The sequence below is a fragment of the Crinia signifera genome, chromosome 6, assembly GCF_055691185.1.
Source record: "Crinia signifera chromosome 6, ASM5569118v1, whole genome shotgun sequence".
Lineage (NCBI taxonomy): Eukaryota > Metazoa > Chordata > Amphibia > Anura > Myobatrachidae > Crinia > Crinia signifera.
Window position 1 is genome coordinate 21,104,845 of NC_139222.1, and position 17,445 is coordinate 21,122,289.

Sequence of the window (17,445 nt, forward strand, 5' to 3'; positions counted from 1 at the left end):
ATGGGGCCGCCTGTATTACATGTGTGTAACTTGCACCAAGGGTGGAGAGGGAACCAAGAGGTTACGCTTTACACTAATTGGGAGTCCATGTCAACACTGACACCAAAAAATGTTAAAAACACATGTCGACATTTGAACCTGTTAGACATTCAACTTCGGCATAGGAAAGTTTACCTAGACACTGTATCTAAGAATCCACATACAATGGATGATAGAGGAATTTAGTATTGATGCGTCCGTTTCATGTAGATCAGTTAATTAAAATTAAGGGTGAGATGTAATAGGATGAGAGATTCAGAAAGTGAGAGATTTGGTGAGATATCTCCAGTTTTTTTAAAACGGCAATCATTAACACTGCTAAACCAGTTTGATTTTGAAGTGTAAATGATTGCCGCTTTATAAAAACTGGAGATTTCTCACCAAATCTCTCACTTTCTGAAAATCTCATCCTATTAAATCTCACCCTATACTATTTGTGTGTGAGTTTTCTGGTGTTTATGAACAGCTGATTTATGTGTAAAACATTTCCCACATTCCAAACATGAAAATGGTTTCACACCTGTGTGACTTCTCTCATGTATAACAAGATTTGATTTCCTTCTAAAACATTTCCCACATTCAGAGCATGAAAATGGTTTCACACCTGTGTGACTTCTCTCATGGTTAAGAAGATTTGATTTCCTTCTAAAACATTTCCCACATTCAGAGCATGAATGTGGTTTCACACTTGTGTGACTTCTCTTATGTGTAACAAGAGATGATTTACGTGCAAAACATTTCCCACATTCAGAGCATGAAAATGGTTTCTCACCTGTGTGACTTCTCTTATGTGTAACAAGATTTGATTTTTCGCTAAAGCATTTCCCACATTCAGAACATGAAAATGGTTTCTCACCTGTGTCTCTCATGTCTAACTTGATTTGATTTTTCGCTAAAGCATTTCCCACATTCAGAACATGAAAATGGTTTCTCACCTGTGTGAATTCTCTCATGTTTAAGAAGAGTCGATTTATCTCTAAAACATTTCCCACATTCAGAGCATGAATATGGTTTCACACCTGTGTGACTTCTCTTATGTGTAATAAAAGCTGATTTATCTGTAAAATATTTATCCCATTCAGAGCATGAAAGTAATTTCTCGCCTGTGTGAAGTCTCACATGTTTAACTAGACGGTCTTTATTGCTAAAACATTTCCCACACTCAGAGCATGGAAATGGTTTCTCCCCTGTTTGATGACTCTGATGTAAAACAGAATCTGACGGATGTATAGAACTCTTACCAAACTCAGAACTGGATGATACTGTATCATCTTTATGGTCTGTACTGTGTGTAGTAAGGTCTGAATGATCAGGAGAAGGTTCCTCATGACTAGAGGGACCAGATGAAATATCTGCAATGGGAAATGTTGGGTGTGTATTGGGGATAATGTGTTTTTCTTCTGGACACTCTTGTCTGATGTTCTTATCTTCTAGTATATAACCTGGAGACACAATGAGATCTCCCTCCGAGGTATTCCTGCTTGTGCGCCCATCTACAGGAAACAGATGAATGACAACAGACAGAATTGTTTACATTGAGAAGGAAATGTTCATGGATGTTTTATCACTTAAACTGAACATGTCTAATGCTGCGCACACACTGGCCGATATATCGATGGTCTGTCAGCCAGCGATAGGTCTGTAAATGACCAGACATATCGCGTCAGCTCTGCAACACAGCCAATGGTCAACATACCTAAAGCTAGATAGTGCATGGTGCTGTGTGTGATATCTCCTGACCTCCCATACACCCGGCTGCAATAGGCAGCGGTGATGTGCAGTGGAATTGGCCGGCGCATGTAATTGTACCCGCCCATTTGTGACATCAGTCACTATGGATTGGGCAGGGTGTATGGAGAACAATCCATCCACAGATATATATGTCTAATAGAGCATACACATGGTGAGATAGGCTTTATAGAAGCAAAATCGAATAGAAAATCGAATGGTCATCAAATGGTTTTTGCACATTAGATGCAGATTGGATCCCAATGCAAATCATATAGATAAATAGTGATAGCAGCCAAGACTATATAGCGGAAATCTAATGTATCACTGCAGCGTTCCAGTCCATGTCCATCTCCTGCCTGAAGCCAGTGTTGATCGAATGATAAATCGGATAGAAAATAGTGGAAACCGTAAAGGAGTAGAAAACGCATCAGAGCAGGAGGAATTGTGGTACTTGTATTATCACGGCGCCCATCGCATCGCAGACCATAAGGCATGCGATGGTTTGCAAAGCAATAAGATTTCCCCCGATGTCATACAATGTTAAAATTGTATATGGCATACAATGCCATACGATGCAATTTTAAATTGTATAAGCACCCTAATGGGGGCTTACAATGTTACATGCACCCCCACTATGAACGTGAACACGAAGAGTGGCGAGCCCGCGAGGGGCGGTGGTACGCGTCCTCCGACCTTTTCATATCCCCACTATCCACGTCGGCGCGAAGTTTATATTATATAGTGTGGCGAGCGTAGCGAGCCACCGAGCCCGGCGAGGGGACGCGGAATACATTTAAAGTAATACGCGTCCCCTCGCGGGGCTCGCCACGCTTCGGGTTGACGTTCATGCTGGGGGTGCATGTAACATTGCAAGCACCCATTAGGGGGCTTATACAATTTTACATCGCATCGGTGTGCATCCGGTGTATGGCATGCGATGCGATTAATATCGGGGCACCGTGATAATACACAAGTACCGGAATTGTCCATATCTAATAGAGATGTAATAAATAACAGCAGGGAACCGCGTGTGCGCACCTGACGCACAGCCGCCGAGTGATTCCGGGTTACGTGGCGGCTGTGAGCGTCAGGGACAGGACCAATCATTCCATGGTAGGTAACCAAATGATTTCTTCTCTGTGCGGGCGCTAGCGGATGGATGTGTACCCGTACGTATCCCTGCACAGGGTCGGAGAGGGCAGAGTGCGCTCAGAGGGGCGGTGTTATCCTGATCCCTGGGAAATCACGCAGCACAGCGAGCAGGTCTGAATAGGGCCCTAAGACTCTCATCCAATCACTGGTTACAGACCAGACTGGGTTACTGTAACCTGCTCCTATGTCTTCTCCCCAACTTCCATCTCTGTCCAATGACAATGACAGGCACCTCACCTCCCACCTAATTACCTCCTCCCACTCAGGCCTGCAAGACTTTGCCCACCACCATGGGAACATTCCCCGCCCAGGCTGTTCATCTCTCTCTGATGTATCAGTCAGACTCTGATACCCCAATTCCTTACTAATGCTTTCCTGCTGTCACTCTGTATCCCCTCTCTATGATCCTCAGTCTCTCCGCTCTGTATCCCCTCTCTATGATCCTCAGTCTCTCTGCTCTGTACCCCCTCTCTATGATCTCCAGTCTCTCTGCTCTGTAACCCCTCTCTATGATCCCCAGTCTCTCTGCTCTGTAACCCCTCTCTATGATCCCCAGTCTCTCCGCTCTGTACCCCCTCTCTATGATCTCCAGTCTCTCGGCTCTGTACCCCCTCTCTATGATCCCCAGTCTCACCGCTCTGTACCCCCTCTCTATGATCCCCAGTCTCTCCGCTCTGTACCCCCCTCTCTATGATCCCCAGTCTCTCCGCTCTGTACCCCCTTCTCTATGATCCCCAGTCTCTCCGCTCTGTACCCCCTCTCTATGATCCTCAGTCTCTCTGCTCTGTAACCCCTCTCTATGATCTCCAGTCTCTCCCCTCTGTATCCCCTCTCTATGATCCCCAGTCTCTCTGCTCTGCATCCCCTCTCTATGATCCCCAGTCTCTCCCCTCTAAATCCCCTCTCTATGATCCCCAGTCTCTCCCCTCTAAATCCCCTCTATGATCCCCAGTCTCTCTGCTCTGTACCCCCCTCTCTATGATCCCCAGTCTCTCCCCTCTAAATCCCCTCTCTATGATCCCCAGTCTCTCCCCTCTAAATCCCCTCTATGATCCCCAGTCTCTCTGCTCTGTACCCCCCTCTCTATGATCTCCAGTCTCTCCGCTCTGTACCCCCCTCTCTATGATCCCCAGTCTCTCCGCTCTATGATCCCCAGTCTCTCTGCTCTGTACCCCCCTCTCTATGATCCCCAGTCTCTCCCCTCTAAATCCCCTCTCTATGATCCTCAGTCTCTCTGCTCTGTAACCCTTCTCCATGATCTCCAGTCTCTCCCCTCTAAATCCCCTATCTATGATCCCCAGTCTCTCCCCTCTGTATCCCATCAGCCACCTCCAAATAGAAGATCCCATTTACATTATTTTTACCAAAATAATGCGATAAAGGGTATTTTTACATTATTTTAGTTTCCCCTGAATGTACTAGCGGGCTTTTGGAGCAGTTTTTATGAAAGCAAAATAATAATAGTTCAGGCGCAAAACTTCTAAATAATCAATTACTCCAAATATATATATATATATATCACAATTCACTATGAGTGCTTATGATTGGTATATATGTGCAGCTACCAAGGCAACAGTAGTTAAAGAGCGAAAAAAGAACCAAATTAAAGAGAGCGCATGTATACCAATGTATGAAGTTTTATTAAAAGGCAATAATTAAAAATACATTAGTTAATATCAACCTTGTAATAAACCTATTCAGTATAATTGCCCCTTAGGCAAAATGTCCCGTTGACAATTAGCAATGTCCCAAGACCCGTGCTAATCACACAGTCTCTAATTGGCGCTTAGGGACCAATAGTCAATATAAATCCTGTAGGGTAAACACATGTGCAGATCTAATGTTACTTGAATGGTATGCTTCCCAGAGCAAAATATTTCACCACTTGTCTTTCCCTCTTTAGAGGATATTAATTGCGGGCATTGATGGTTTTGTAATTCCACGCAAGAAAGTCTCCACACAGATGTATTTGCGGCCGTCTCAGACTCGGCGCTTACGGGGTCCTAGCAGTATCCGTTTGGCAGTGTGTGGCCTCCCGGCTCCGTCTAGGTTGAGCGGTCCTCTGCAGCCGCACACCACGTGGCTGGCAGGTGCTGTGTCAGTATTATTAGCCGTGCCCCTCCTGCTATACCTCAACCCTCAGCACCGCACATCAGTTTCCTGACGGGCACCAGATGGGTGATCGGGCAGGTCCTAAGGTTAGGACGGTGGGGTTTTGATTGCCGCGGCTGAGGAGACGTAATGGCAAGTCTCTGTGGAGATGGCAAGGGTGATGATATGCTCCTGGGTGGCCCAAGGGGGTGAGAAAACCTCTTTTACTTGACACGTTTCTCCGTCTATGTATTCAGACAGTTTCCTCCGAAGGTATAATAACCCATATCCTCTGCCTGTCTTATAAAGCACTCCTGCCCAATCAGCCTGGGGCTTTCATTTGCATACACCTGTTGTTTAATTAACTATCTCCAGGTGTAATCAACCTATGAAGTTTTGCACTTTTTAGCTCTTCTCATTATTTGGAGCAATTCTATTTAAACATACATAATTATAAACTCATATTATACTATATATAAAAAAAATGCATACACAAATAAAAGTATCTATAAGTATTGGCATCGCTGAACGTAATCACCTTACTTCACTTTAATAACATTACTAGTTCTCAACATTAAATTGTTTATTCACATTCATTTAATCCAGCTCTTGCTGGTTCGAGTCACACATCAGACCAAACCAAACTGTGGGTGTGTATAAATATTTTTCTTTTTATCTTTATTTACATTTATTTTACATTTTTTATTTTATTTGGATTTTTATTTATTTTTAGATTTATTTTTATTTATTTACTATTTTTGATTTTTTATCTTTATTTATTTATTCTCATTTATATTTTGATTATGGTTAAATTAACATTTATTATTATTATATATCTTTATGTTACCACTTTTAATTATATAGCCTTTTATGCCTGGCACAATATAAAATATTCTAAAAAATCAATATAAAATAATATAAAAAAGAAATCTATTTATACACACCCACAGTTGGGTTTGGTCTGATGTGTGACTCGAACCAGCAATCGGAAGGTTGGTGTAAACTGAAGGTCCGGGTCTTTACCGTCGAGCCAAGAGCTGGCTCAAATGAATGTGAATAAACAATTAATGTTGAGGACTAATTAATGTAAATAAAGTGAAGTAAGGTAATTACGTTCAGTGATGCCAATACTTATAGATACTTTTATTTGTGTATGTATATGCATTTTTTATATATTGTATAATATGAGGTCATAATTGTTATGTATGTTTAAATAGAATTGCTCCAAATAACAGGATTTTGTACTTACCGTTAAAGCCTTTTCTCCAATTCCACAGGTGTCACTGGAGTTACAGTGGGGAATAGAAGGGCGACTGCAGGGAGCATGGGCACTTTAATAATTTTCAGAGACAGTGTGGCCAGCTCCTCCCCTTCTACTTCCCCCAGACAGTCAACAGAATTGTGCCCGGAGGGAGCTGGAAGATAGGAAAAACACTTCCCAGGAGGAGATGAGTACAAACAAAACACTCTTAAGGTGCCCATACACGTTACAATTATTTAGAAAAATCGATGAGAGAGTACACCCTCTGGCGCAGCAGCCAAAATAATCTCAACGCCTGAGAGAGACACCACTCTCCCAAAACAATACAAGAAATACACAATTCAGACGGAGACAATACTGGCGCTAATATTACTTCCCTTCAAAAGGTACAGTTTTCCACACTTGTCCTCAATTGGATTTAAGTAGGTCCTCATCAATTAGATTGTTCACGGTGGTATAAACATGTAAAAGAGATATATGAACAACAATGGTGAAGTATGTCCAAATAGTTCCTTATTTTTCTTTCTTTAACCGAAACAATTCTTCACCCGTGTGCCTGGGTCTAAGAAGTTTGTGCCGGTTAACCCACCAAACTCACATGAGCGTGGGTATAGAAAGGCGGTAAAGGAATTGAAAGCTGATAAAAGTTTAATAATTAAGCCTGCGGATAAAGGGGGGGGGGGGGGGTGTTGTAGTGATGGATCTGGACTTCTACGAAAGAGAAGTATACAGACAACTTAAAGATGCTACAGTTTACAGTAAACTGAAAAAAGACCCGACAGAATCTACAGTAGGGAAACTGAAAATACGGTACTCTTTACTTAGAAGGGCGCCCACGATTTTGATCGTGGGCATCGTTAGTAAAAAATCTCGGGCATCTCGGGCATTGAATGCACTAAAAAATCGGGTGCGATCAACCGACGAGATGCCCGAGATTTCCCATAGGGAACAATGTTAAATGTCTCAATTGACCCAATTTTCCTGTTCAATGCCTCAATTGACCCGATTTTTCCATAGGAAACAATGTTAAATGGGCCACAGAGGCCAAATAGGCACCCTGAAGTGTATAATGGCCACCCGAATTGTTAACGCCACCCCACGATCAACGTCAACCCGATGCGTGGCGAGCGCATTGAGCCCGCGAGGGGCGGCGGTACGCGTCCTACGACCTTTTCATACCCCCACTATCCACGTCGGCGTGGAGTTGAGAATAGAAAGTGTGGCGAGCGCAGCGAGCCACCGAGCCCGAAGCGTGGCGAGCGCAGCGAGCCCCGCGAGGGTACGCGGACAGCTGTGAAGCCCGCGAGGGGACGCGGATACCTGTGAAGGTATCCGCGTCCCCTCGCGGGGCTCGCTGCGCTCGCCACGCTTCGGGCTCGGTGGCTCGCTGCGCTCGCCACACTTTCTATTCTCAACTCCACGCCAACGTGGATAGTGGGGGTATGAAAAGGTCGTAGGACGCGTACCGCCGCCCCTCGCGGGCTCGCTGCGCTCGCCACGCTTCGGGTTGACGTTGATCGTGGGGTGGCGTTAACAATTCGGGTGGCCATTATTCACTTCAGGGTGCCTATTTGGCCTCTGTGGCCCATTTAACATTGTTTCCTATGGAAAAATCGGGTCAATTGAGGCATTGAACAGGAAAATCGGGTCAATTGAGACATTTAACATTGTTCCCTATGGGAAATCTCGGGCATCTCGTCTGTCGCATCGCACCTGATTTTTTTAGTGCATTCAATGCCCGAGATGCCCGAGATGGGCGCCCTTCTAAGTAAAGAGTACCGAAAATACTAATACAGAATTTCTGTCAAAATCAGGTAATCACTGAAACTGAATCTAAGTTTTTAATTCCGGTCAACCCCATTACCCCGGTTATATATGTGTTACCAAAGATACACAAAGATTTGGAGAACCCGCCAGGGAGGCCCATCATATCAGGGGTGGGCTCCCTGACGGCGAATTAATCCCAATTTATAGATTATTACCTCCAGCCTTTGGTCACTCGTAATAGATCACATTTGAAAGACACAAGTGAATTTTTAAAAAGCCTAGAAAAGGTCGCATGGCAAGAAGGAGACATTTTGGTGACTGCCGATGTGTCTTCTTTATACACAATTATTGACCACGGTCAAGGTCTTATGGCGGTAAAAAAGGCTCTACAAAACTCCGAAATTGATATCAATCTACAGGAATTTATTTTAGAAGGAATTATGTTTATTTTAAAGAATAATTTCTTTCTGTTTAAGGATGAATTTTATATACAAAACACAGGGACGGCAATGGGCACAAGGTTCGCCCCGAGCTACGCAAACCTCTTTATGGGAGAGTGGGAATCCAACACCATCTGGACTAATGCGGAGTACGGGACGAACCTTGTGTCCTACGTCAGATATATTGATGACATTTTTTTTATCTGGCGTGGAGAGGAACACAAACTTGAAGATTTTTGTGCATCCCTAAATGTGAATGACATGAATATTAAATTGTGTTATGAGAAGAGTAGGGTCACTATTAACTTTTTAGATATCACTGTATATATCAAACAAAATGAGATACATACAAAAAATTTCACCAAGCCCACAGACTCTGGCTCTTATATACAAGCCAATAGCTGCCATCATAAAAACTGGCTAAAATCGATACCCAGTGGGCAGATGAAAAGGCTAAAAAGAAATTGCACAGAACCCAATGTATTTACCACACAGGTGAATGAAATGCAGGAGAAATTTCAAGCTTGCGGGTATGAAAAAGAGCAATTAGATACAACTAGACAAACAATAGAAGATATGGATAGCAAGGCCCTTTTTCAACCAAGCACCAAAACTAAAAATAAGGATGGCAAGAATTTTGAATTTGCTTTTGTTACAGGATATAACTGTAAATACAGAGAAATAGAAAAATCTATCAATAAACACTGGCCAATCCTAAAAAAGGATCCAATCCTTAAGGATATAATACCAAATAAACCAGTGTGTATTTACAAGAAGGCACCGAACCTAAGATCCAAACTTACTGCCAGTAGACTGAAACCAGAAGGACGTCCGGGCAGTATTAGATCGATAGGTTTCTATAGGTGCGGGTTATGCCTTCCTTGTAAACATATTCAAAGTGAAAAAAGTAAGATCACTGAAGTTGTCATCAATGGTAAAACGGCAAAAATTAATAACTTTATAACATGTAATAGCCAAAATGTGGTTTATGCCATTAAATGTGCTTGTGAAAAGTTCTACATAGGACGCACTTCACGGCCATTAAAAATCCGCATAGCAGAGCACATTCGAAATATAAAAAAGGGGTAGAGTCCCATGCCCTGTCAGCCCATTTCAAAGAAAAACATAATTGTTCACCGTCATACCTGAGAGGTTTTTTTGGGCTCAAAATGGTGTCCGCAGATCTTAGAGATAAAGATATTGCGAGCAGTTTGGCCAAATGTGAAATGCAATACATCTTTGATTTCAAAACACTGTCACCAAGTGGACACAACAGTGATTTTGAATTAAAGTGGTTCTTGTAAAACTGATATTATCCGTGTCATACAGTCAACCCGTCTTTTCTTCTTTTTCAGTACCTGTGGACCCTCTAATTCATCCATGTATTTTAATAGTGTATTTTTATAATGATATTTTACAAGTGTATTTTTGTACTTTTGTAATCTTTCTTATATACTCGATATTTTTAATTGATGTGTTTTATCTGATATTTTACTGATTAATTTTATGGATTAACTTTTATCAATGAACTGCCTGTTACCAATGAATATGTAAATGGATTGTTATGCATTGTAAATATATAAATACCGCTGTCAGGAGCGATACATTTTTTTGCACTTTATCACTGCTTATTTGCACTTCTAAATGCCCGTTTGTACCACATTGAGTGGTTTCCCCATTCAAACTGGTGAAACGCAAATATGCGCTCCACATTCACATAAAAAGACGAGCGTCACGCCCGCTTCTATGTGTGATACGCAAGGACTTCCGGGTTTGCGGTCCAAATCTTACATCCGCCGGAAACTCAGTTTCAGGAGTACAGGTGGAACGCGGAAGCGTTCAGATGGAACGCACTCCACAATATGGAGTCTGCGCTCCATTAAAACGGAATTTGGGGATTGATTGAATTAATATATCTTGTGCAAATCCCGTGTATGGGATTGTTTGGCTCCTCACAGCGCTATTATATATATCTAGTATGTTTTACAAGTGTTCGAAATAAATGTATTAGGGAAACATTAAAATTGACAGAACAGGAAACCGGAAGTAAATTAATTTCCTGTCTATATGGTATATAAACCCATGCCATACAGCACTCTGCACACCTTGAAAAAGACCCAGGAGGGGTCGAAACGCGTAGGAAAGCAGAGAAGGAGGATAACCCTGGATCCAGATCAACAGACTGTGGCTTGAAGCAAGATACACCTGGGACACAAGTCCGGACCTTATTCCAGGTTGTAAATTTTCTTTGCTGTTAAACATCTGCCCATCTGAAAGTCTGGAATCCACTGTATATGTCCTCACTACCTTTCATTGTTTGTTTGTATCCTGTTTTGGAGGAGTTTATATTAAAGAAATTCTTGTGTGAAAAAATATCCATCGTCTGGCCTCCAAAAAGATACCTTGATAGGAATATACATCCTCGTTTATGAGTGAGTTTGGGTACGCACCCCATTTCCTGCAGGGCTCTGGAAGCACAGACTACACACAGGGAGAATTGTATATTGGCCTTTTTAAAGATACCTTGATAGGCTTTTCTATACCCACGCTCATGTGAGTTTGGTACGCTAACCTTCTATCTTGGCAAAGGGTTAACCGGCACAAACTTCTTAGACCCAGGCACACGGGTGAAGAATTGTTTCGGTTAAAGAAAGAAAAATAAGGAACTATTTGGACATACTTCACCATTGTTGTTCATATATCTCTTTTACATGTTTATACCACCGTGAACAATCTAATTGATGAGGACGTTACAATTATTGTATACAATATCGCATCTCATCGCATCTCGGTTTTGCGATAAGATGAGAGGAGATGAGATCTAGTACAAAAAATGTGCAGCACATACTTTTTGTACTAGATCTTATCTCATCTGATCTCATTGCAAAACCGATAAGCGATGAGATGCGATATTGTATACAATAATTGTAACGTGTATGGGCACCTTTACACAGAACAACATAAGAAAAGAACTGAAATTGAAAAAGGTCAGGAAACACAAACTAGACCACACATACCATCGTGGAGAGTTTCAGCAAAGCCAACTGACAAACTCTAATCTTACTGGAACAGACCTATGGTGCTGTAGAAAACCAAAGAAAACAAATTGGTCTGAATGAAGCAAACAAGAACTTCAGCGCCGAGGCGGGCGTCCAGTGACACCTGTGTAATCGGAGAAAAGGATTTAACGGTAAGTACAAAATCCCGTTTTCTCCTTCATCCACCAGGTTTCACTGGAGTAACAGAGGCGACGTCCCAGAGCTCCCAACACAGGCGGGACAGCACTGAGATCCCATCAAAACCACGCGACCAAACTGAGAAGCAGGGTCTGTAATGGTATCAAATTGGTAGAACCTGACAAAGGTCTTCCTACTCGACCAGGTAGCAGCCCGGCAGAGCTGCTGAATGGAAACCCCTTGGACAGCCGCCCAAGAGGGACCTTCCGAGCGCGTAGAGTGCGCCGATATGGTAGAAGGAGGATGACGAACCTCCGCGATGTACGCCTGTCTGATGGTCAGACGAATCCACCGAGATAGCGTCTGTTTGGTTGCAGGCCAATCTCTTTTTACCGGATCGTAGACCATGAACAAAGCATCAGTCTTTCTAATGGAGGCCGTCCTTTCTACATAGATATGGAGGGTCTGCACCACATCCAAAAACTCGTCAGCCGGAGAATCCCCCTCAGATGCCGGGACTACAATGGGCTGGTTTATGTGAAAGGCTGTAACCACTTTAGGCAGAAAAGCCTTGCAGGTTCCGTCCTGTCCGGGTGAAAGATCAGGAATGGTGGTTTACAAGAAAGCGCCCCTACCTAGGTCACAGACCCTCCTTGCGGAGGGCAAGGCCAAAAGGAGCACAGTCTTCCATGCAAGATATTTTAATTCCACCGATTCTAGAGGTTCGAACAAAGAGGATTGGAGAAAGGTTAAAACCAAATCCAAGTCCCATGGTGCGGTAGGAGCCCTAAAAGGGCGTTGAATACGGAGGACCCCATGGAAAAAGGTCTGTACCTCCAAAAGTAAGGACAAACGGCTCTGGAAATATACAGACAAGGCCGATACTTGTACCTTGAGGGAGCCCAGCCTTAAGCCTGTGGACAGGCCTGCTTGTAAGAAGAGAAGGAGTCTCGACTTTTTGAACAACTTTGGTGAGACACCCCGCCCCTCCCACCAATTGATGTAAGCTCTCCAGATACGGTAATAGTGGAGAGATGTCACCTCTTTCCTGGCCCTCAGCATCATAGGGATAACTGTAGCCGGAATCCCTGCCTTCCTCAGGATGGACTTCTCAGTACCCACGCCGTCAAATGATGTTCCAGGCTCTGATGGTAGAAAGGGCCTTGACTGAGCAGATCCTCCTGCAGAGGCAATGGCCATGGTTCGTTGACGAGCATGGACGTGAGGTTTGTGTACCAAGACCTGCGCGGCCAATACGGTGCTATCAGAATAACCGTGGCCGCCTCCCTCTGAATGCGCTGTAGCAGTCGCGGAAGCAGAGGGAATGGAGGAAACAGATACACAAACCGGTAAGGCCAAGGCATTGTCAGGGCATCTACTCCCACTGCTCATGGATCTCGAGTCCGAGCTCCGTATAGTGGCAACTGGTGATTGTGTCCAGACGCCATGAGGTTGAATGGAGGGAGACCCCACCTCCTCACCAGTTGCTCGAACACCTGAGGATGCAGACACCACTCTCCGGGGGTGCATGTCGTGGCGGCTCAGGAAGTCTGCCTCCCAGTTTTCGACCCCTGGGAAGAATACTGCGGAAATAGCCTGAGCGTTGTCCTGGGCCCAGAGGAGAATCCGACTGACCTCTCATGGCTGCACGGCTGCGAGTGCCGCCCTGCTTGTTTATATACGCCACTGCAGTGGCACCCTCTCTAGTAGAGGGACCGGGCTCTACTCACCCCTGCCAGGCTGGCCGGTGGGTAGTGTGGCTGGTGGGAGATCAGGACACGCGCCGCACGCATCGGTGTCTCTGTCCACTCCGGAAACTGTGGTTTCCTCAGCCGGGGCCAGAGCACAAGCCGCATGCAGCTGCGAACTGGTCCCCCTGGCAGCTCCAACGGCAGGGTCAGACAGAGGGCAGAGGCTGTCTGACCCTCCTCTTGCTGATTGTATAGTAAAAAAAAAATCAAAAAATAAAGAAATTCTCCTGAACATAAATTCTCCTCCCCACAACATAAGACTGACTGTCTGGGGGAAGTAGAAGGGGAGGAGCTGGCCACAAAATTCTTAAAGTGCCCATGCTCCCTGCAGTCGCCCTTCTATTCCCCACTGTTAGTCCAGTGAGGTGTCACAGGTGGGTGAAGGAGAAAATGAGAATACCTAAAAAGTGAAAACTTCATAGGTTGATTACACCTGGATATACAGTTAATTAAACAACAGGTGTATGCAAATGAAAGCCCCAGGCTGATTGGGCAGGAGTGCTTTATAAGACAGGCAAAGTATATGGGTTCTTATACCTTCTGAGGAAACCGTCTGAATACATAGACGGAGAAACGCGTCAAGAAAAGAGGTTCTCTCACCTCCTTGGGCCACCCAGGAGCATATCATCACCCTTGCCATCTCCACAGAGACTTGCCATTACGTCTCCTCAGCCCCGGCAATCAAAACCCCACCGTCCTAACCTTAGGACCTGCCCGATCACCCATCCGGTGCCCGTCAGGAAACTGATGTGCGGCGCTGAGGGTTGAGGTATAGCAGGAAGGACATGGCTAATACTACTGACACAGCACCTGCCAGCCACGTGGTGTGCGGCTGCAGAGGACCGCTCAACCTAGACGGAGCCGGGAGCCCACACACTGCCAAACGGATACTGCTAGGACCCCGTAAGCGCCGAGTCTGAGACGGCCGCAAATACATCTGTGTGGAGACTTTCTTGCGTGGAATTACAAAACCATCAATGCCCGCAATTAATATCCTCTAAAGAGGGAAAGACAAGTGGTGAGATCTTTTGCTCTGGGAAGCATACCATTCAAGTAACATTAGATCTGCACATGTGTTTTACCCTACAGGATTTATATTGACTATTGGTCCCTAAGCGCCAGTTAGAGACTGTGATTAGCACGGGTCTTGGGACATTGCTAATTGTCAACGGGACATTTTGCCTAAGGGGCAATTATACCTAATAGGTTTATTACAAGGTTGATATTAACTAATGTATTTTTAATTATTGTCTTTTAATAAAAAAACTTTATACATTGGTATACATGCGCTATCTTTAATTGGTTAAATTTTCATGATAAACCTGATCAAAACCCTTCAATTCGCATTTTTTTTTTGTAAGCAGATCACATCTCCCATACTTATACCTGAGAAACGTGCTCTAGCCAAATTAACTAAAAAAAAAAAAATAGTCAAATACCCTGTGATAATAATGCAGCTTCAGCTGGGGAATCACAGAGCTCAGGTGCAAATTCTGGGCTTCTGCACAGCTCTCTCTGTTCCTAGGCAGAGAGAGCTGTGCGGGGATGGGGCCAGGATGATCATCTGTGCGTGTCCAGTGTCACACATGCTGATCACAGTGTAAAAAACAATCACACTCACCACCCCAGGGGATTGCTTCCAGTCTACAGGGCCTCCTGCTGTGCTGTGACCCCTAGTGCAGTAAAGTGATGCTGCAAAGCGACAGGTCACTTTACAGCACCGGGAGTTACAGGAAAAGGAAGTCCTTAAGACACCAGGAGCAGATATATACCAGCGGTGGGGAGGAGACTGGTTAGATCTCTGGGCTGGTAACACACAGTGACATGGTGTGAGGGGGAGAGCAGGAGTATAATAGGGGCTGATGGCTCCTGATGTATGAGATACACCAGAGCAGGGCCGTAATTAGGGGGGGGGGGCACGCGCACCGGGCGCTGGAGGGGGGGGGGGGCGCTCTCAGGTCCGGGGACAGCCAGCGGGGTCAGCCAATTAGCGTCCGGCAAGTCTTTTCGAAGTCATCACCAGCGCTTCCCGACGCCGCACTAGTAGGAGAGAGGAGAGACGGACGGAGTCAAGCTGCCGCTACAGCGGCTTCTCGGAACCCCGCTGCCTGTCACCGGACCCCTGCTGGCTGCACACAGGAGGTAATTTAGGTTGTCAGCGGGGCAGTGAACAGGGGTGGGGTCTCCGGCGCCAGGGCGGTCATTTGGACACCCCCGTCCCGGGAGAGAAACACACAACACAACACATACATAACACCACATACACAAAAACAGTACAGCACACAGAAAAAAGAAATGAATTATAGGTGCTAAATCTCAGGAGTGCATGTAGAATTCATCAACACACAAGCATACTTGCCTACCTGACCCTCTCCATGCGGGAGAAAGTGCTCTGTACCTGGACTTCCCTGTAATGTATGATTGCCATCACCTATGGTGACACCTTTTCTTATCAATTACCCAGCTCCCCACAGGTGATGGCAGTCATACATTACAGGGAAGTCCAGGAACAGAGCATTTTCTCCTGCATGGAGAGGGTCAGGTAGGCAAGTATGCACACAAGTCAGGAGCGGTGTGTTTGAAACCCCACCACCACACCTGATCTAATTGCGGTCATTGAGTGTCAATGCAAACACTAACATTACGGTGAATGTTTTAACAATTTACAATCTTGGGCCTTTGGCGCAGCATAAGACGAAATTTTACAGCAATTTTGGAATAAAAATAAATAAAACTCCCAGGTTTTCCCGGGCAGGTCAGATAGTGTGTAATAAGTGATTATTCCTCACCTGTGCTGGTATCTGTAGGGATTTCCTCCCCCTTACACTGCTGATCATCCCTCATATATGTGTCTTCTGTCTCTGTATCTTCTTTCTTATCTGTCACACAAGACTCTTCTCCTTCTGCCTTAATATCAGTCACATCCGTCTCTTCTTCTCCCTTTATTTCTTCGGCCTTAATATCAGACAAATCTTCACAATAAACCTAAAAAAAAAAAATCACATTAGTAATGTCTGATGTTATGGAGATAGAATATCATTGTATAAGACAGACACACACACTCACACACACACACACACACACACACAACTGCTGCAATTCATATAGTGACAGTCACTTTGGTATATTGGGGAGACCCTAATTCCCACCTACCTGATGAACCTGTGGGGTCCTGTGAGTCTCCTCTGTACAATGCTGGGAATACAGAGGACGGGGACATCTCTCTGGGGTATCTCTGTTACTGGGTCCATCTGTAGGAGACACGCAGTGACTGAGTACATGGTATACATGTGATTATCCTGGGAATACAGAGGACGGGGACATCTCTCTGGGGTATCTCTGTTACTGGGTCCATCTGTAGGAGACGCACAGTGACTGAGGACATGGTATATATGTGATTATCCTGGGAATACAGAGGACGGGGACATCTCTCTGGGGTATCTCTGTTACTGGGCCCATCTGTAGGAGACACACAGTGACTGAGGACATTGTACATGTGCGATTAGCAGATGTGCGATTATATAGGGGGCTCCCATACCTGCTCTACCATGTGCAATAAAATGTAATCTCTGCTTACCCAGTGATGTGAGGGGCCGGTGAATCTCCATCATCACGTCCTTGAACAGACCCTTGTGTTCCTCTATATACTCCCACTCCTCCATGGAGAGATAGACAGCGACATCCTGACACCTTATAGGAACCTGACACACACAATGATACAGTCATCACCCAGACACATTCCCCGGTGTTACTGTATAATGTCCCATTCTCAGAAGTCACCTCTTCAGGCACATCCCCCGGTGTTACCGTATAATGTCCCATTCCCAGCACTCACATCCTCCGGTGTTACTGTATAACATCCCATTCCCAGCAGTTACCTCTCCGGTCACATCCCCCGGTGTTACTGTATAACGTCCCATTCCCAGCAGTCACCTCTCCGGTCACATCCCCCGGTGTTACTGTATAACGTCCCATTCCCAGCAGTCACCTCTCCGGTCACATCCCCCCGGTGTTACTGTATAACGTCCCATTCCCAG

The 17,445-nt window shown here is 44.9% G+C and overlaps 1 pseudogene across 1 annotated transcript; it reads right to left on the bottom strand.

The window, feature by feature from the left end:
* Window positions 1–420: 420 nt before the first annotated feature.
* On the bottom strand, window positions 421–17,140 carry LOC146007467 (uncharacterized; annotated as a pseudogene). The gene is made up of 4 exons (XR_014444333.1): window positions 16,986–17,140; window positions 16,562–16,659; window positions 16,198–16,393; window positions 421–1,532 (listed from the first exon to the last, which is right to left on the bottom strand). The product of XR_014444333.1 is annotated as an uncharacterized LOC146007467 (transcript).
* Between the last annotated feature and the right edge of the window lie 305 nt (window positions 17,141–17,445).